This window comes from Maylandia zebra, linkage group LG1, assembly GCF_041146795.1.
Source record: "Maylandia zebra isolate NMK-2024a linkage group LG1, Mzebra_GT3a, whole genome shotgun sequence".
NCBI lineage: Eukaryota > Metazoa > Chordata > Actinopteri > Cichliformes > Cichlidae > Maylandia > Maylandia zebra.
In genome coordinates, this window is record NC_135167.1 from 1,217,392 (window position 1) to 1,239,014 (window position 21,623).

At 44.3% G+C, this 21,623-nt stretch overlaps 1 long non-coding RNA gene across 1 annotated transcript; it reads left to right on the top strand.

The window, feature by feature from the left end:
* Nucleotides 1–625: 625 nt before the first annotated feature.
* On the top strand, nucleotides 626–7,266 carry LOC143419890 (uncharacterized). The gene is made up of 4 exons (XR_013099912.1): nucleotides 626–1,207; nucleotides 5,145–5,292; nucleotides 6,118–6,205; nucleotides 6,274–7,266. It is a non-coding gene; the product is annotated as an uncharacterized LOC143419890 (long non-coding RNA).
* Nucleotides 7,267–21,623: the final 14,357 nt, after the last annotated feature.

The following is a 21,623-nucleotide window of genomic DNA, read 5'->3' on the forward strand; positions in this document are numbered from 1 at the left end:
GCTGTGCTCCACTCTGAACCCGTTCTGAATACTTTCAGTGCTGCTGCTTGTAAAAGACTCTAATTATAAAACTCTTGAATATCCAGATTTTTCTATTAAATAAGCTAAAAAAAGAAAAATAAGCGAGTGCATCATGTAATCTGTTCCTACCACATGTCAGCTGATCGGCGTGCTTTGAAACTCAAACAGGAATCCTTGACACCTGAGATCATTTTGAGATGATGTGTTGAGTCGAGAGAAAATGAAAGAAAAATGATCAGCAGTAATGAAATCCAGCGTTTGTTTGGTGTGACGCATCGATCGATCAGGGTAAATGCAACATGCGGAGCAGGAGAGGATCAATACCAGACCAAGAGCGACTTTAAAAACTTTTTGTCCTAAATAAAATGCGTCAGTGTTTTTATGCTGTGACGGGGCGTGCACCGCCATCTTAAACACTTTTCAATGTCATCCAAGTTCTTCATTATTTCCAGAATGAAATAATCCAATTAAACGTTTTACTGTGTTGTTGATTAATATCATTCTGCAGAGGAGAAGAGACGGGGGACACGGGGGGGGGGGAGGAAGTGTATGCAAGGAGAACAAACAGGTGACATCGACAAGTTTAAACACACCTGAGGTCCGTTTAGGAGCCAATCAGCAGCCAGAGTCTGCTTTGCTGAGGGGAAAGTCAGTTCAGCTTCATTGTGCGCACACACACACTTTAAAAAGGAGGTGCTTCCTAGATGTAATCCACACAGAGAACACGGGTTATCCTCGGATATAAAAGGCCACGGCGAGGCAGCAGGAAGGAAATGACATGTCTCTCAGGCTCCAGGAGGAGTCTGTATTTGAAAGGAGGACAAAGAGGAGCAGGAGGTTTGTCTGAGGGTCAGAAAGGACGAAGGTTTGTCCAAGAGTGAGCCCGTTCCTGACAGGAGGTCACCACACTCAGTCACTTTACATCAACCTCACTTTACACGCCAAATTTACCTCCCCGGCCCCTCCCCCTCTTGCCATTTCCACTGAAAATCCCTTTTTTCCTTCTCCTCCTCACCACTCGTTACCACCGCTGCCCTCACATTGTGAAAGGGGACAGTTCAGGTCTTGCTGTCCTGATGATGTCACGCCTGATCCCAAATCTCCTGCTCGGTGTAAAACGTGCAGTGTTGGCGTTTCTTCTTCTGCCTGCTACCTGCTGCGTTTCCTGTCCGAGTGTCCTGCGTAGGTGAGCCGCTGGTCTGTTTAACGTGTGCAGATCTTAGTCTCTGGTGTAACTACAGCTCTTGGGCTCGCCGTGTCCCGGACTTGCTCCAAATAATAATGCCTGGACATGAAGCTGAGGATCAGCAGCAGATTAATGGCTGACCTCGCGCTATGGACAGATCATATCAGATGTTCTCTTAGCTGAAGTTTGGTCTACTTCCTGGAATCTTCAATGTGAGGAGAGTTTAATCCTCGTTATCCATCTTCCTGCGCCCGCGTGTTCATATTAGCCTAACCACAGCTCTGTAGCTAACCACCAGCTAGCACATCATTATAAGCAAGCTAGCCTGATTTCACCAACTCTCCAAATGTCGCTGCTCTTTAGTTTTCCATCCCGAGCATGGCTTGTGCTAACTTTAGCTAAACCTCGTAAATCTTCTTCATGGCCACGTTGACGTTCAACTTTATTGGAACAGCCACACTTGGTTTAATGAAGTGAAGGAGCGTTTGGACCCAGAGATGGTTCATGACCGAAGGAGCAGGATGAGTGGATTGTTGCTTTTCGATTTAATTTCCTTCTTTTACTAAATCTTCAGTTTTCAGTTGAGCTTTGCTTAGCTTTAGGGACAGACTGTGATGATGGTGTCTCCTGGTGTCTGTGAAGTTGCGACTACCACCGGTAAAGTGACCACTGCCAGTGGTCTACATCCGAGTCATGAATAATCCTCCACAAGCTTGAGCAACTCGTCCCCAACCCGGAGCAGACAGTCTGGCCCGCTCTGGCTTTGTGTCTTTGTTCCCATGCCTCTCTTGTAGCGTTGTCTTCGCACGCTTGCAGAAGAGCAGCTTAAACTAAAAGCGCCGCAGGTGGAAACGCTGACCGACCGTGAAGAAAAACCGGCGTCGCCGATCCACGCTCTGTCTTAATGCAAACCACTGTCCCTAGCAGCCTTCCTCTTTTCCTGCACAGAGTGTAGAAACTTGGTAAATGTAGACAAAGAGCATATTGTGATGAGTTGACACATTGTTTCTGAGTGGAGCACAAGAGGGAAGAGAACAATGGCACAATGAATCCCCATTTTCTCAAAGCTTAAAAAGACCCAGGGAAGGAAAGACGTTCACATTTTAAAATGGGACACAGCATATAGGCAATTAACACTATTCTTCTGCTTTCCCTTTGAATCCTTGAAGAAAATACTGTTGAAGAAAGGATACCAATGGTAAATTTGGTAGTAGAGAGAGGTGACCTTGTTAGGTAATTAACATCTTATTCTGAGTTTAATTAGACAAACTAAATCAATTCAACCTGGGTATGAAAGGAGGGCGCCTCTGAAAACAGGAAAGGGAGAAAGAAGGTAAATTCTGTTTTAATTGTATGAAAGCATTAAAAATGCACCTGTTCGCCGGCAAATTGCCTCACTCATGGAAATCCACAGGGAGAAGCAGCCCCTATTCAAAATAGCATCAAGTTGTTAAGATAGCTATTTATGTGCTTGGGTACATGGAAAAGGAAAACAGAGGAGGGGGGAGGAAATCCAAATTATGTTCCTTGTTGTTCGCAGTCCCCCTTGTTAGGGATTCTAAACAATGCCTCAGAAACTTTTTAGATTTAGTGCTCTGTGTCTCTGTTGGCTTGTCTTCACCAGCCAAACCCTGTCTTAACCCCCTTTGGTGTGCAGCAAATAGACTCAACCTCCCTGCAATCATTTCCTTGATGTTTTCATCCTCTCTTCTCCATCTTTCTTCTTCCCTCTCCTCTCTTCTCTTGAGTCCCCGAGCTATTGCTTTATTTGCATCTGGTCCAAAAATAAAATAAAACGGGCCTGCTTTCCTGTCAGGATGTGTTGAATGACAGGCCGGTGAAGGCAGACTGTACACGAGTCACAGATTCATCAGGGCTTTAACTGAGGATGGGTCCAGAGGTCATGAAGTTAGCGTAGCGGGGAGCTCTGGCCTCATAATCAAGATTGATAGGATGACAGAAGCCACCCAACAACACGAGCTTTCAGGTATGTTGAAATGTTGTGTGGATGATATGTGCAGATGCCAACGCTCACACTTTTTAAAGTATTCACGTTCACCAAAGTTGAGACAACCCTGATGACTTTCGCTCACAGCCACGAGATGGTGGCTCCTGATGGAGACCGGTCCTGTGAATGGATTCACTTCCAGGTAACCCGGGTTCCAGATCCAAGTAAAACAGATGTCACTTCCAGGTAAACTGAGTTCCAGATCCAAGTAAAACAGATGTCACTTCCAGGTAAATCGGGTTCCAGATCCAAGTAAAACAGATGTCACTTCCAGGTAAACTGAGTTCCAGATCCAAGTAAAACAGATGTCACTTCCAGGTAACCCGGGCTCCAGATCCAAGTAAAACAGATGTCACTTCCAGGTAACCCGGGTTCCAGATCCAAGTAAAACAGATGTCACTTCCAGGTAACCCGGGTTCCAGATCCAAGTAAAACAGATGTCACTTCCAGGTAAACCGGATTCCAGATCCAAGTAAAAGAGATGTCACTTCCAGGTAATCTGGGTTCCAGATCCAAGTAAAACAGATGTCACTTCCAGGTAACCCGGGTTCCAGATCCAAGTAAAACAGATGTCACTTCCAGGTAAACTGAGTTCCAGATCCAAGTAAAACAGATGTCACTTCCAGGTAACCCGGGTTCCAGATCCAAGTAAAACAGATGTCACTTCCAGGTAAACCGGATTCCAGATCCAAGTAAAAGAGATGTCACTTCCAGGTAAACCGGATTCCAGATCCAAGTAAAACAGATGTCACTTCCAGGTAATCTGGGTTCCAGATCCAAGTAAAACAGATGTCACTTCCAGGTAACCCGGATTCCAGATCCAAGTAAAACAGATGTCACTTACAAGTTAACCGGGTTCCAGATCCAAGTAAAAGAGATGTCACTTCCAGGTAATCTGGGTTCCAGATCCAAGTAAAACAGATGTCACTTCCAGGTAAACCGGATTCCAGATCCAAGTAAAAGAGATGTCACTTCCAGGTAATCTGGGTTCCAGATCCAAGTAAAACAGATGTCACTTCCAGGTAACCCGGGTTCCAGATCCAAGTAAAAGAGATGTCACTTCCAGGTAAACCGGATTCCAGATCCAAGTAAAAGAGATGTCACTTCCAGGTAATCTGGGTTCCAGATCCAAGTAAAACAGATGTCACTTCCAGGTAACCCGGGTTCCAGATCCAAGTAAAAGAGATGTCACTTCCAGGTAACCCGGGTTCCAGATCCAAGTAAAACAGATGTCACTTCCAGGTAAACCGGATTCCAGATCCAAGTAAAAGAGATGTCACTTCCAGGTAATCTGGGTTCCAGATCCAAGTAAAACAGATGTCACTTCCAGGTAACCCGGATTCCAGATCCAAGTAAAACAGATGTCACTTCCAGGTAAACCGGATTCCAGATCCAAGTAAAAGAGATGTCACTTCCAGGTAATCTGGGTTCCAGATCCAAGTAAAACAGATGTCACTTCCAGGTAACCCGGATTCCAGATCCAAGTAAAACAGATGTCACTTCCAGGTAACCTGGATTCCAGATCCAAGTAAAACAGATGTCACTTCCAGGTAAACCAGGTTCTAGATTTCCAGCACCCATTTTGGTAAACAGTGAGGTTCGAGGGTTTTGATTGGATGTGACTAATTAGCAGGTATCTGTGTCCCATACAGACTAAACACTAAACTAGCTAGTATAAGTCAGCACTGAACCCTCCCATTGTGGCTCCAAAAAACCAGCATGGCGGTGACCATGACGCTAAGGTTGAGGCTTCAAATGCAGAGAGCTTGGTGGCCATGTCTATTTTATACTCTGTCTGTAGATGTTTGTAGCATAGTGCAGCAGCCTGTGGAAAACAGCAGGACATTCATGTGGAGTTGAAGCTTCTCAGACTGCACACAGTAACTAATTCAAGGACAAAATATTTATTTACAATTGATTTCATTTCAGGAAAAAGCTCAGCTGGAATTGGAGTAGACGACGGGATCTGAATGCAGATGCAGTTTTGTAGGCAGCAACGAGTCACCTCTAAAGCGGCGAGGCCCGCCGGTGGTCGGAACCCGCCGTGGGTCTTCTGCAGGCAAAATGCATGCTACAGGTACAGAGCATGCTCCTCCTTGACTGTAATTGGTCTAATAACGCAACCCTCACCTCCCGGCCCCGTCGAGCTTTTTCTCTGGTTTTTCAGAAAAGGGACGAGCACAAAGCTGAGAGGAAGAGACAGATAGAGAGAAAGAGGAAAATAAGAGAGGCCAGGCCACCGTGAAAAGACAGGCAGTGAACAAAACCACTCCACCTTGCACGAGACGAGCGCCGATTGGCAGTGCTTCATCTGGCCTCAATTATACAGGACTAATTAGAGTTTCACAATTTTCTTGTTTGAAGTATAAAGAAATGACAATGGAGGTCATGTGAAAAGCTCTAATGCAGAGCGTTACAGCGTAAAAAATCCAAGACCTTAATCCAACACTACCATGTGCCCTCTATGATAACACTGCAGACCGGAGACAATAAAGAAAGCGCTAAAATATGTTGTCCTCGTCCCTCCCTCCCTCCTTAAGTCCTTTCCTCCCTCCATCCATGCTTTCCTCTCCTTTTTCATTCTGAGCCCTTCTTTTTTTTTTTTTAATTTTATGCCATCTGGCCCTCTCATCTTCCACCATAAAAAAAAGAAAACTAATTCATGTTCCGAGTCATCCGCGTGATGAATAGTGCAGGTCCAGGTGCTACTGGTGTAAAAAAAGAAGGAGCGAGAGGCGGGGAGGGATGGAAAGAGAGAGACAGTGACAGATAGAAAAAGGGAAACCGAGAAAAGCAAAATTACATGTGTGCGCTAATTATGTCTGTAAGCTATTAAAAACAAGGCCTGATTTTAAAGGCGAGTCTTGTGTTTTAATATGAACCACACGTGTGCACGCCACAGAAACAAGCCGGCGCACTGTTCCTGAAGGCGTTTAGAGGGCTGCTGTTTACGGGGCCGCATCGCGTGTGTGCGTAAAACACGAGGAAAGGTCAGTTTTAGACCAAATTATCTTTCCTAAAAAATACGATTATTTTATTGCATCCCTGCTTTTTCCAGACGACATGGTTCGGTTGACCTTCAGCGTGTCCTGGGACGGAAGTGAGAGTCCGATGGTGAAGGGGAGGAGTTCAAGTAGACAAGAGCATCACGGTGGAGAGAGAGCTGAGCATGGATGCAAAATGGATGGATGGATGGAAAGAACAGGTTTAGTGATTAAATTTAAGCAGATAAATCCCAAAAATGCGGCGATCCACTGCAGATGCACGAAGCAGGTGACAGAGAGCCGAAGCTAATGACCGACCGCAACTTTCCCTGCTAAAGCCGAGCAGCAGAGAGAGGCGGATTCTTCCACAGGTCCGCCTCTTACGACTCAGTAATGGGATCTTTCTGTCATCTTGAGCTAAACTGTGAGAGCTTTGGGGTGAAAACACTGAAAGTGCACTTGATAATAATGATCATAATTAAAAGTCAAATCCAACGAATTGCACTGCAGTGCTACAGACTAAACTTCTCAGGACAAATCTGAGCTGGGTTTGGATAACTTCTGATTTAACCTGAGAAAGAAAACGGCGGCGAGCGGACTGCAGACTCACCTGTTACACCTGCCAGGTGAGGCAGTGTGAGCAGAATGAATCAGCACTCTTCCTCACATAAAGACACGGATGTTATGCAGCAGGTAAAAGGTCACAGGCATTTTACTTCAGGTGTTCGTCGGTGTATGTTTGTGTATCTGTGGGTGGGCTTTGTGTTTACACTGCAGGCTTTCAGGATACTAATCCAAAGACGTAGGAAGATTTAAGGAGCTTCTCACTCCTCACATCATCTCTTCCACTGCTCTGGAAATGCTCCCTAATCTGAGTTTCTCACGTTATATCCAGACTAAATTCTTGCTTCTCTTCATCTCTTGGCCTCATTTTTATGAAGTAAAATCCACGTCTGGATGAACAGACTCATGTGAATGTAAACCCAAACTGTCCATTGCATAAAAGCATCCAGCAGACGGGGCTGGACTGCAGCACAAAGTCAGCCCAGACGGCCCATCACGGTCGCTCCGAACAGCTGATCCATGTCGAGTCTTTGACTCTCGACTGGACATGCCTGTTTTTGTTGGCGTTTTCAGGGTTTCTAAATTTTTACAGTTTGTAATGCTTTGTTTCTTTTATTCATCCTTCGAAATGATTTTAACTGACTGCTTGACTTTGTGTTTAAATTTGGTTCATCAGTAAACTAACGCCTTTTATTTGATGCCATGAAATCTGTAATAAATTCCTATAAATCCACATAAAGTTTAGATAATACCAAGAATATTAATGTCATTAATGGAACTAATAGTCAGCTTCAACAAACCCCATTTCCCATGAACCCTCATCCCGAATGGGTGTGACGTCACATGGGGACAAAAACCACGAGTCCACTGATTGGCTGAGGTGCAGTGGGTCACGTTTGGGATTTAATGGTGGTGTAGCTCAGGTGTGATCACAGGGCTTCCCGTTAGCTTCAGGATCAGCACTCTGTGACATTCCTGGAGCTCGCCCACAGGTAGATGTCTGCAGCTATTTGGCCAAGAATGGAACCTTAACATTTTCACAATATGAAAAATCCAATATCGTTTATAATTCTGCAGCTCGGCGGCGTCACGCTGCCCGCTAACATCACACTGTGTGCCATTATCCGTCCACAATAGCCGGCTCTGCAGCACCTGAACGCCATGGTCAATAAACCCGCAGAGGGACCGCCGAGCTGCGACAGAGATGCCACGACTGGCTGTGGCTGTAATGAACTCTTAGGACCAGGACGTCCTGCCTGTGCGCGTGCACGTGCGCACACGTGAACACGTAACAGCACGAGAGCGTGCGCGAGTGCAAGATTACAGACACATATGTGCATTTAGTGGTACGCACAGCGGTGCTGGATAATGAGCACGCACGTGTGTGTGTGAGATCGAGCCCAGCAGCTCATCAGTGTCAGGGCTGAAAAGGTTGTGGGATGAATGAGAGCAGAGAATCAAAGAGAGATTACACGTCTGACCATGTATCATCCTCGATATATTGAACGCAGCCTTTGTGGAGATGGGGGCCGCTTATAAAAAGTGGCATTGTGCGGCGGCTGAAAGAGCGTGTGGGCTCAACTCCATGACTAATCTGTCCCCCCGCATTATTTTATTCAATCTTCCCCCGACTTTATGTCTTCGACATTTTGCTACACTCAGTAACTTTGAGTTGAATGGACAATTTTAAAGATTTTTAAAAGGCATTTGCTCAGGCCCGTATGCTGAGAGAACAAAAAAAGAGACTATCTCTTTGTTTCAGTGCATAATTTATGAGTAAAAACGGCCCTCCGACTAATTCTGGCGGGCAGGGAAAGTCTCGAGCACATTCTTTTTAGACTCAATATTGAAAAGAGTGTTGAATTTCTAAAGGGAAACATTTGATAATACATAAAAGGATTCCCTTTCTCTTTCTAGCTTCTATAACCCACTTCACCCCACCAACTCACTTAGACAAAAATATATATATTTATACTCAGCGGCGCACGAACGCAGCAGTGTGCTCGCTCTGCTCGCTGCGCTGGATCCCGGCTGGAAAAGGATGTCACACCCAGAGCCGTACGCACAAATCTGTTCCTTGAACACACCGCGGAGCCACGCCAGATTCTTTCCTGAACAGGAAGCCTCAGAGGACACGCGAGCTTGTGCGACGGCGACGCCACAACAGAAAGCGAGATTATTCAGACGGGTTATTGCGGTCCCGCTTACCCAACAGCATTAACACGTCTAAAAACAGCATTGATCAAATAGAAAATGTTTTTTTGTTTTTCAGCGTAACTGTGGGAGCGGTGGGGGTCACGGGGTCATCCTGCAGGGGGCATGTTTGTGTTTGTTCAGCTGCAATCTTTTGTAAACAGACACAATGTTCTTGAGAGGTTTCAGTCTGGTTTTAAAACTCTTCATAGCACAGAAACTGCACTTTTAAGAGTTCTTAATGATCTTTTATTAGCCACTGACTCAGGTGACTCAGCTGTGCTTCTGGATCTGACCGCTGCCTTCGATACCGTTGACCACAGCATCTTCATCTCACGGTTGGAGCATTGTGGCGTAAAGGGCACCCCATTAGAGTGGTTCAGGTCATACCTGTCTGACAGGACCTTCTCTGTGAGCTTTGGAGATTTTATCTCTTCCTCAGCTCCCCTTACTTGTGGTGTTCCCCAGGGTTCTATACTGGGGCCAATATTGTTCTCCATTTATATGCTGCCTCTAGGTCTAATCTTTAGAAAATATAACATTTGTTTTCATTCATATGCCGATGATACTCTTATCTTCAACTGAAGGGAAACAGTCCTGCCTCACTAGAACCCTTACTTCAGTGTCTCGATGAAGTCAAATCTTGGATGGCCTCTAACTTCCTTAACTTCAATGAGAACAAAACCAAAGTGATAATCTTTGGACCGAGCGGCAATCCCAGCACCTCTAATGTTAACCTGCGCAGTGTTGAGCCTTTTGTCAAATCTCATGCCAAAAATCTGGGGTTAACAGCAGTTTCACCTTTGAAAAACAGATTAATAATGGAGTGGATTTATATAGCGCTTTTCAAGGCACTCAAAGCGCTTTACAATCCCACTATTCATTTACTCTCACATTCATACACTGGTGGAGGCAAGCTACAGTTGTAGCCACAGCTGCCCTGGGGCAGACTGACAGAGGCGAGGCTGCCATATCGCGCCATCGGCCCCTCTGGCCAACACCAGATTAGCTCAGTCGTACAGCGGTCCTTCTTCAAACTGAGGCTTCTAAGGTGAGATCATTTTTATCTTTTAAAAACTTTGAACGAGCGATTCATGTTTTCATTATATCCCAGCTGGACTATTGTAACCCCCTGTATGCTGGAGGTACCCAGACCTGCCTGGCAAGGCTGCAGTTGGTCCAGAATGCTGCAGCTCGTCTTCTGACACGTACTAAAGGATGTGAACACATTTCCCCGTGCTCGCCTCTCTCCATTGGCTCCCTGTCCGCTTCAGAGTTAATTTTAAAATGTTATTGTTGACTTACAAAGCCCTGAATGGACAGGCTCCCGGGTGTTTATCTGAACTCCTGCAGACTTATACCCCCTTAGATCTCTTAGATCAAGTGATCTTTTGCTTTTAGCCGTACCAAAGTCGAGGCCGGTTCATAGAGGCGGGCGAGCATTTGCAGTCGTAGCGCCTAAGCTGTGGAATAATTTACCCCTACACATGAGACAGGCTCCCACTGTCAATCTTTTTAAATGTTATCTTAAAACACATTTTTATTTACTGGCTTTTAATACAGCATGAGAGTTATTTGTTCATTCATATTTGGTGTTTTGCTATCTCAATATTCCAAGTTATTTATTAGGTATGTTGTATTCTTGTGCAGCACTTTGGTCAACGCTCCTGTTGTAATTAAATGTGCTATATAAATAAATAAACTATAAACTATAATGAGCAAACGAGGCCCCGGGTTATAACCACAAACTGTAAATAAAAAATGGTCACAGCCACTGTAGCATTCGTGTTTTGGCAGCGGCCAGAAGTGACCACATGTGGATGAAGAGAATGGCGAGGTCTGATGGCGAGGTCGGCTGCCTCAGCCCAGTTCCAAGGAGAATACTTAAACATCATACTGTAAGTACACACTATACTGCACAAGTGCCACAATCGTATGTATTTGTACACACTACGTTCTTGTTATTTGTAACGTTCGACGCACATTTTTGATCCTCGTGGTTCAGCTGAGCGACTGCTGGAATAGAAACTACAAAGCAGAGCAGAGGAGCGCAGCGACAACGAGACAAAATAACATCATTAATGTTACTATAGACTGTTATTTTAATACCTTCTTCATTTTATCATGATTATCTTCATTTATATGGCTTAGCTGCTAAATTTACCAGTACATTGATCTTCCCACATTAATAACACTGAGTAATATTAATATATTTGGTACCATATATATATATATGTGTGTACTACATATATATATATATGATAAACATGATAAACACAAAGATGACAGAGGTCAATCAACATTTAAAGCGTTTCACTGACTTTATTCAATGAAAAATGTCTAACTGGCCAACATAAGTCTGATAAGTTGTGACATTTCATGAATAAACGCAGTCGTTAGTGTAACTAAGCATATTTAACTCCAAAGCAAATGTGTTCGTTTCTATAAGAATCGCAGCGTTTGTATAAATGAGTGAATGTATCTTGTGTAGCTGACAAACGAACTGAGACGTCATCGCTACGTTTAACTGTTTAAGACCTACCGTTGGACCACGTACGCCAGAGCTTATCTCTATATATTTACATGCTGTGGAGCCATTTTTGGGAGTATTTCAAGTTGCTATACATCAATACAACCATTATATCCCAAACTGTAATAATATGCATGCATTAAGTACACAGTAACTACAGAAATTGCAAAAAAGTGCAATAAACTACAAAGAAAATTGTTTTGGTTCTTTTACATATTTCTAGTTTCAGACGTTTATCCCTCAAAACTGTAAATGCAAAAAGTTTCCAACCACAGGAAATTTATTTTGAGTCTCTTCAGAGTTTTATTTTTCAGATACACCAATTTTTACGTACTGCAGGAAAAGCAAATATAAATATTATAATGCAAATTTGCAAAAAACCAGCATGTGCGTCAAAATAAAGTATTTCCAGCAGTGCAATTTGAGTTCTAAGCATCCCAGAAACTATACAGGATACAGCATAAACTCAAACATTAATTTTAAAAACTCCAATTATTAAAAATAATTACGCAAAATGGAGCGTGCCTGCTCCGACCGCTCATGAAAGGTTAACTGTTTAACGTTCACGTGTGTTTGGTGCACGAGGTTGTGCAAACTGCTGCGTCCTATTTCCCATTTTTCTAAAGTTGTAGTAGTTATTTACCATACGACACGACGACTGCACACGTGGCCCTTCAGCAGCTTTTCCGTTATGCAGGCGTGAGCTGTCTCACAAAGCACGATCGCTTTTTTCTTTTTCTGTTTGTGCTCCATGTTTTCATCACTTTCGCCTTCTCATACTATGAATATGCAGGAAGAAGTGCATGTATTGTGCAGTATATACGGTGATATGATGAAGATGCAAACAGTAACATGATAACACACGTCTGTGACTGCAAATATGATCAATAAAGAGGTACATAAAAATAAAATATGTTACTGTACAGCGACCGATGCGTGGTTACGTGTAATAAAGGCTATTTCCATCCTGCTGTTATTAGCGCTTAAGCTACATGCTGCTGATTAAATGAAAAAACTTAACAGCAGCACTGTCGTCTTACTCAAAGTCAGCTTTCTCTTTCTCTCCTTTTCTTCTTCACACATGCCCATGCAAACACACACACACACACACACACACACACACACACACACACACACACACACACACACACACACACACACACACACACACAACACTCCTCTTTACCTTCAAAAAGCCAGGGGAAGGCAGTCTGCATGAATAAATAGTCTAAGTGCTTATATTTCTGTTCCTGCTTACCCAACTGCTAACAAGACCCAGTTCACAGTCAATGAGCTACTTCGGCATTCATGAGGATCACTGACAGTCACTTTGCATTCAACGCCAATCACAAACAGCAGAAAAAAGAGCACACACACACTGACACACAAAGAAATGTGATTACAAGAGGTATTCTGCGGTGCTTCAGCATTCCCCAGTGTTTTACCAAAATAAAACCAGCATCCCACACCCAGGCAGGCAGTCTGACGCTCGCACATGCATGAGAGCGGCAAGCAGGAAAACATGATTACCCTCCACGCATTTAGAGGTCACAAGCATTAGGAGATTAGGTAAAGTAAGCAATCATCATTTGGATATTTGACGATGAAACTATCCTGTTAAATTGATTATAGCGGTGCACGGGGCAGGAGAGGCTGAGAGCCACACCTGGCAACATATGGAGTGTGTGTGTGTGTCTGTGTGTGTGACAGTGATTTCCTATCACATGGCATAATGTGCCACACCTGTCCTCCTCTGCTCTGCTCCTCTGCACCTTCTCTGTATGCATGAGCTTTGTCAGGAAGATCTTCAGAATAATTGCAGTGTGCCAGTCCCACCAGCAAACTGCTCACTGGATCTTACTGGGATTTAAATGTACGCAAGGTGAAGAAGGGCGTCACGTTAGAACTGGACACTTCAGAGGGAACACCTCAGACGAGTGTGGGGGAATAAAGAGAATAACTTATGATTCAGGGTGGTATCATGTTTTTAAATGGTGAACTCTTAGCTTATTATCATTATTCACAGAAATATTTACAGTGACTGAAAACACTTCAGATCACACAAATGGAACTTTCTCAGGTCTTTCATGAGCAAACATTAAAGACTCTGCAGCTGTGGAGTCCAGCTCAGGTTTATTTATACGGCACCAAATCCCAACCGTCAGTTTGGAGTGCTTCACAATAATACAGAGAAAAACCAACAATCAGACCCACCAAGAGTTTTCAACAGGAAGAAACCTCAAGCACAACCAGGCTCGTGGGAGGGGCGGCCAGGCCAGGGTCCTTTATTAAGGTGTCAGAACTCGTCATCAAGGCTACAGGGGAGCTCGTCAAATGTCATCTTTACAGGGAAACTGCTCGATATCCACTGACACCAAGCAAACACTTGGACAGTGAATAATAGCTCAGAAATCTAAGTTGTGCAGACAACAAGATGCGAGCTCGGCGCCGGCTCGGGGTACTGCTGGAACATCACCTGGATGTCTTTGGATGAACTAAAGATGGCACGGTGGTGCAGAAGGTTTGAATCCACCTATCGGCTGAGCAGGCCCCTGCATGGGGCTTGTTGTAGGTGTGAATGTTAGCCTTGGTCGGTTCGTTTCTAGCTAAAGTCTAGAAGAATTCAAGGTTGATGTCGCCTCCATCAGATACAGCTGAACTCAGAGAGTTGCGCTCTCTGGTTAAATAACGGGGTGACTGCTCAAACACTGGCCGTACTCTTATCTCCTCATATCTGTCAAGTTTTCTACTCTTCCTCCGATTGGCTGTGACCTTCACGTTCCTGGCTAACCCTACACAAAACAGCAGATGCTTTATGGGAGACCAGGAAAATAAGAGAGGAAGCAGTGGAGTGCTTGAAATCAGGCCCCATCTTATCTTAATGACCTTGTAGTACCATATCACCCTATTAGAGCACTTCGCTCTCGCTCTGCAGGCCTACTTGTTGTTCCTAGAGTATTTAAAAGTAGAATGGGAGGCAGAGCCTTCAGTTTTCAGGCCCCTCTTCTGTGGAACCAGCTTCCAGTTTGGATTCAGGAGACAGACACTATCTCTACTTTCAAGATTCAAACTTTCCTTTTTGCTAAAGCATGTTATTCATATTTTGGTTGGTAAAAAAATATGATGGATTTTTGTCATGTATCAGTTTCCCCAAGATTAAAAAAAAATTTCTTTGCTTGATAAAAACTAAACAGTCTCTAAACAATCTACCTGTGCAGGTATATTTGGACTTTTCCCTGCACAGCCTGAGACTAATGAGACAAAGATGTATTTTCATGTCCTCATCTTTTCCCGATAACGTTTTAGAAAAGGTATCATAATAACCTTGAACCTAAAAACAAGTCATAATCAAATATTAACGCTTAAATGTGAATAGGAAGGGGTCAACGTGCACACTTTCCTGCAGAAAGCACTGAAATATTCTCACCTACATGTAGCGCCACACGCTCACAGAAGCATTGATGCTATATCCGTCAGCAGCTCGAGATCTCGGCGAAACCCCGGAGGAGGCCGGGAGAAAACGTGCTGGAAATACCCGGAGTTTAAAGTGCTAAAGTGAAGACTAAAACACAGATTTATTCAGCAGAAGCCAAAGACCAGGGGAGAGTTTTAACACATTTACACCAGAGAGCCCTCAGAGGAGAGACGCACCAGTGGGTGGTTGTGCGAGAGCTTATTTGAGTATGTGGTGTATTTCTGCCTGAGCCTGCGCGCGCGTGCGTGCGTACTCCCATCGGTGCGTTCATCGCTCTTATCCGTACACCCACCTTTTTCTTGGTTTTGAGACAATCTCCCAGGATGCCTATTCTACATTAAACAGTGCTTTGAAGACAATTGAGCTGAGACCCAGGCTGATCAAGGCTCCCTTATCCCTCCCAGCACATCTATTATCAAAGCCTTCGTACCATTACCGTCATTATACACTATGTATTATTATTATTATTTTCAAATGCAGCGCTGAGAGCAGGCGAGAGACGGGGGCCGCCGTAAACAAATCTATTATTGGTGATGAATTGCATAATAACACAGGCATAATGCCGTTCTCTCACAAAACTGGTGAAGGTGCTGAACTGGAAAAAGTACCCCGTCTGTAAAATTTGAATAAACAATGGGCGAGAGAGGGGGAGAGACAAAGACGGAGCGGTCGTTAGATGCTGTGTCTTTACTTGAACGTTAAAGACTGTTTGCTTAGCTCGCCACCCCGCGCTGTCGTCTCTGTTATCAGCCGTGCGCGGCGTTAAAGATTTAAGAGGACGCGGCGTTTAAGAAGAGAGACCTCCGAACTCTGGCTTCTTTCTTGGACTCTGCGTCTGTCAGCAATGAACACACTGAGAGGCTGCCTTTTGATAGATCGCACATGAAAGCAACGCGGCTCTGAGCACTTTATTAGGAACGTCAGACTGAGCAGTGCTTTACTCTGTAAATTTAAAAGGAAGCACAAATGTTTCCATTTGTGGGCCTGAAACTGCACAAGTCACACGATAAACACGCAGAAGGCGCTCGCTGTTTTTCCAAGGTTTCAACTTTGTTCTCGTGTGCAGTGCATTCTGGGTCATGACCTGCTGGCTCTGACGTTACAATGAAAAGACGCCAAACTGAGCTGCGTTTTGGAGTCATTTCCTGGACCGTTCCCGACAATCCGGCCGAGTCATCATCAGGAGTCACAAAACATCGATCTTTCTCACGTTCTTGGACACTGACGTCTTTTCGTCTCTGCGAACGCGGGAAGTCATCACCATGGCAACCAAGACACGAATGCATTAAGCAACTGTCTTTATCTAAAACCATGAAACACATTATTCAAATGAATAATATTAATAACAGTAACTATCTGTGATGGGTTTGACTCAAAGTTGGCGAAACGTTCTGCTCCAGATCGAGTCTGCCGGCTGATGAGGACGGAGACGTCTTCCAAAAGAGCTCCAGCTGTGTCCTCGTTTGTTTAAATACGAGCCAGAGACGCCGCTCACAGGCGAAGGCTAAAATAGTAAATCCTGAGTTTTTTTCCCATGAGAAAAGTAAAAAAAAGCTGCTTTAGGCGACAATCAAACCAAAAGTCACGACTCCGAAGTCACAGCCTGTCAGACGCTCCTCGTCTGTCTTCATGTTCATGCACAGTTTAACGTCTGCCATGTTTTTTCTGTTACCTTCATCTTTAAATTGAAAATGGACAAAGAGGAAGACCTGCAGCGACTTGATGTCACTACCCAGAATGCACTGGGATATGGCGTCCCACAAGAGACCGGATTTTGTCCGATTCTGTAAAAACTGAGACGGTCAGATTTAAACTGCTGCGTCTTCATACTCACATTATTCCTGCAGGTTCTTCAGCTGCACATGTTCATGTCATAGTTACGACTATAAATACAGAACATCTCTCACATCCACCAAACACTCCTCCGCATGTTGGTCTGTCATGTAGGCCATATTAAGCTGTGCTGTGGTCCCCACAAACAGTAGAAATAAGCCCTTCCCCCTTTCCTGATTGTAGCTGTGATCAGTTAAAACACCGGTGATGTCATGTGATGCATTTGTTTCACTGCGTTTTAAAAACCAGAAATAAGACTTTTGCAGAACCGTGTACGTGTTTTCACGTAAACAGCTGTAACGTGTCGCCACATTTACTTTTGTAAACTAGTTGATGGAGGTTTTGTGTGTCGTCTGCTTGCGTTTTATTGACAGGTGTGAAACACTTTGTCCACACCTGCATCAGGTGTGCCACGGGCAGGTGAACACCTCTGAAGCTTTTGGTATTTTCGCTCCAGTCATTGGACGTGTTCACAGTCTCCATCACACTCTGCTGACTTTGCCCAAAAACAAGGTTTAAAGAGCTTCGTCCCCTGGATGTGACACGTCTCCCTCCGCTGCACCGACCTGGACCTCTGATATTTCGTGTACTGAGCGATGTCGTACGTCACGGCTGCGAGGTTATCGCGGTCCGGGTGCTGCTGGTTCCTCGCATAGAGTAGTGCACGCCGGCCTGCGGGAGTCACAGAAGAACAAGGGCGTGAACCAACGCGTCCGTGTTTGTCTGCACGCGCTCAGACGCTGCTCAGCTTTGTTATTTTGAATATATTTTTGGGTAAATTGTGCGCACGCCACAGACGGCTTCGCCGAACACTTTAAATTTTTAATAGTCCATCCAACTTATATGGGCCACCGCTGAGGCGGGCTGACAGTGCCAACTGCCGCCCGGGTACATATATATTTTTTTATTTCGGTAGATTGAAAATGAGACGTTGCATCCATAGAAATTCCTTTGGCCTGATTTCTGGCCTTTCTCACCCGGCTCCTTGCTCTTCTCTATCTTAAAACCATTTCACCTAAAGAAATAATCAATAAAAACAATTACGAGATCCGTGGTGCTCCCCTCTTCCTCGTCTTTTGGTTTTTCTCTCCTCGCTCCCTGCTTTTATCCTCTTGTCTTTTCTCCTACCGTCCTCTCTCCTTGGTGATTCACCGGGTATAATATTTAATTATACTCTATAATTTATGCAGGTTATCAAACTCTGAGCGCATCATTTTATGTACATTGTGTAAATTGCTTTTTTCTCTGGCTCTGGCTCTCTCTCCCTCTCTGTCTCTTTCTGTCTTTTCTTTTCCAGGCTTTTTTACTCTTGGATGGGAGGAGGGTAAATTCTTTGCAGGCATAGAGATATTGAAGCCCGGGTGAAAATGTGAAATGAATAAACAGGCTGGATCTCTTCTTCAAGGGCCTAAATGAGATCTGCACAAAATAATTTAAACTAGGCCCATTCATCAAGCCCACCCTGGGAATGTGTGTGGCAGCGGCCTGTGTATGTTGTCCATACTGTATGTGTGTGTTTCGCGTCCCTGGCAGCGATGGCGGCGGTGCGCTTGTGTAGGGAGACGGAATGACAGCGATTAAGAGTGATAGACAACCACATAAATGCTAAAATGAAGGTTTTATAGAAAAGTTTACCAACATCTGGGAAGTGAGTCACTAAATGCTTTAAACACTTTTCTCTCTCCACTCTCCGAAAAAATGTTCTGCCACACTAAATCCCCCAAAAGCCCACACGGGCTGTGTTTATGGAGATATTACCCCATCTTAATGTCTGCACGGCTGTTCCCGACGTTCCTGGTCCCTGTGTACGACGAGTCAGAGGTGACGGACGAGGAGACGGACGAGGTGAAACGGCGTGATCCCGTGGATGGATCGATCCTGGACTCGTTGATGACGTTCTTCAATCGTCACATGTGCTGAACGTGGTTTTTATACATCGTAAACATCAGTGCGTGCTGGCTGCATCGTATCTGTCAGCTGCGTATCGATTGATTGATTGATTTACGAAAACGAGCGAGAGAGGCAAAGAGGTGGACGCTCGCAGTTCGGTCATCCCCGCTTTCCCACGTAATGTGCTTCTGCTCGCCCTCAGCACCTCGGCTACCTGCGGCGAAACGTCGGACAGCTGGGTTAAGGGACTCAGTGTGCCGTCGTCCTACTGAAATATGAAGGTCTTCTCTGAAAGAGGTGCCCCTCTTCTCTGGTCTCAGCGTCCATGCTTGAATCTGGCCTCAGACCAGTTTCCACATGGCCAGAGGAGACGGCGCCGTTTCTGGATCATGGTCACGTGGGTCACGTATGGACGGCGTTCTGATTTCTGTTTTTGGCGCTTTTTTAATGACTTTGTCAGCTTTGTCGCTGCGCACAGAGATTCCTCCAGATTCTCAGACTACTGAAGATGATGAGACATTCAAAGACTTAAGATTACATTTAATTTGAGGAACATTATTTTCAAATTTATAGATTTATAGACTTACACTCGGCGTCTCTAAGATGCTCTTTTGTTTTACCCGGACATGTTACTGACCTGGTGCCAATTAGTCTGTTTTTTTTAGGACCACTTGCACTTCCTGCCTTTTGTTCCTTCTGTGCCAACGTGTTTGGGATGCCATCGAATTCAAAATGAGTTTTTCTCAACATGTAAAATTTGGAGATTTATAAACCATTGTATTTTATTAACATTTTCCACAGTGTTGTGGTACGACGTTCCTACAGGTGACGATTCCTTTCACTGTCTGTGCGTCATTAGGCGCCCGTGCTCGGGGCTACAGATATGTCCAGTTCAGCATGCATTTTAAATAATCTGTAGTTTGTTTTTCAGCCCCCGTTTTAATCACTGATAAGAGTTTGCCTGATCACTGCAGTGTCTGCGTTCGTTCAGAATAAACCTCCACAGATGTCAGATTTCTCTCTGAACAAGTGTCAGTGTGAAAATGGGCAGAATTAGTCAGATCTCTGTACCAATTATGGAGACAATAATACTCGAGCCAACAGCCACTTAAAGTTATTTACATTCGAAGAGAAAAAACCAAAATAAATGTTCACGCTGTGAAGGAGACCCAAGTCATCCAGTTCTTGGCAAACTAACAAGAGATAATCAGATGACCAAAAAAACATCAAATATTCATTTAAAACTTTCAAACATTTAAGCACATGATGCTCTTATAACAGCACAGTTTGTGTCTGTAATTAGTGCTTCTGATTTCTCTGAAAATCATCACCAGAATCATCTGGGACGATCGCTCCTGCAGCCTCGTTTGCTCAGTCGGTCTGTAAAAACCGCCAGGCTGAATTCATGAAACACTCGAGAAACAAGCCAGTGTTTTATTTCCACAGATCTGGTCGCAGTGTTTTTAAATGAAGGGCATTTTCTATCCTGCTGACACCGATGACACACTTTCTAATCAAAGTGTGAATCTACTGAAACCAGGTGGCAGCATCATCTTAGTGCGACAGTAGTGACTAAACATTAAACACAGCAGAAGTCGAGCGTGCAGTGAAAGGTTTGGACCCAAAAACACAAACTCAGACGATGGAGTAAAAAACAAACCAAGCTTTACTTTGGCAAAGATTCCAACAAACGGGAAAAGAAACAGCCGGCCAAAAATGACAAACGGGTGAAAACAATCGGATAACAAGACAGAGAACTCAAAACTCAACAGCAACCACAAAGACAACAAAGTAAGACAGGAAACGACACGGGCACAAAGTAAACGTGACCAAAGAAAAACTGAAAAGTAAAGAAACCAAAAATAAAAACCACGCAGAAAATATCCAACAACAGACTGAATGTTGGAGGACGATGAAGAAGCTGCTTCATAGGTCCTGAGTCATCGTGCTCTCGCTCTCAGACGTGCCTGGCGTTGTCAAACAGAAGGCGTTGCTATAACACTGCGTTGATATGATGCAGCCCTGACTCCAAACTGCAAGAGCGTGATCTCAGAGAACGAGGCGAACCAACAAAAGCAGGTTTGTCATTTGGCGCTCGAGTCCATGCGATGCTTTAGCGATGCCTCGTGCTTCACGGCATCGAGTCAAGTTTGTTTTTTTAATAAAACAAACACTTGTGTTTGTGGCCAGAATCACGAACTAAGATAAAAAAGTCACGATTGTTTCATCATCAGTCGTGAAACAGCGCTGGACTGCTCTGCTCATTTCTCACGAAGACCCTTTTATTTATTCATTTATTTTCCTGCAGCATTTTATTCTGACTTTCACTTGTTGAATTCATTTATTTTTGACCCTCGATGAGACGTATGCATTTTTAAAGCTGTTTCGTAACACAGGGATTTCTTTTGGAATAAATAATTTTATTTCATTTCGTTCTCATCGTCGGTCAGAGGTGTGTGTGAGAACAGGCGACGGCCCGTCGGTTGTCACACGTTCAGCTCGCTCACTGAAACCTGCATTTCCTGTAGCGAGAGCACATCTGAAGCGGTCCACTTCCTGCTGCGTGCTACATCGAGAAAAGACAAACCAACGTTATTCTCCACAAAACGCCCAACGCTGATTTGTGAAAAAGAGTTAGGGTCATAGTTTAAAAACCACACCCGGTCATCAAAGCTTTGACAGCCCCTGATTTAAAGGAACGAAATGAGCAGCCTGGAGTTTTCTATGAATGAGCTACAAATGTTGACAACAGGTCACAAAGCTGTGTGACAATGACCGTAGGTGCAAATGTTGCTTACTCTCTTAGCATAGTGTGGTGTGTTTTAGTGCTTGTGTGGCGCACTTTGTGTCATATTTGGTGCTTATGGTGTGTTTGTGTGTTAAAGTCTAGCATCCTCTGCATCCCCAGCATACCCCCCAGCCCGGCTTAATAGCCATAT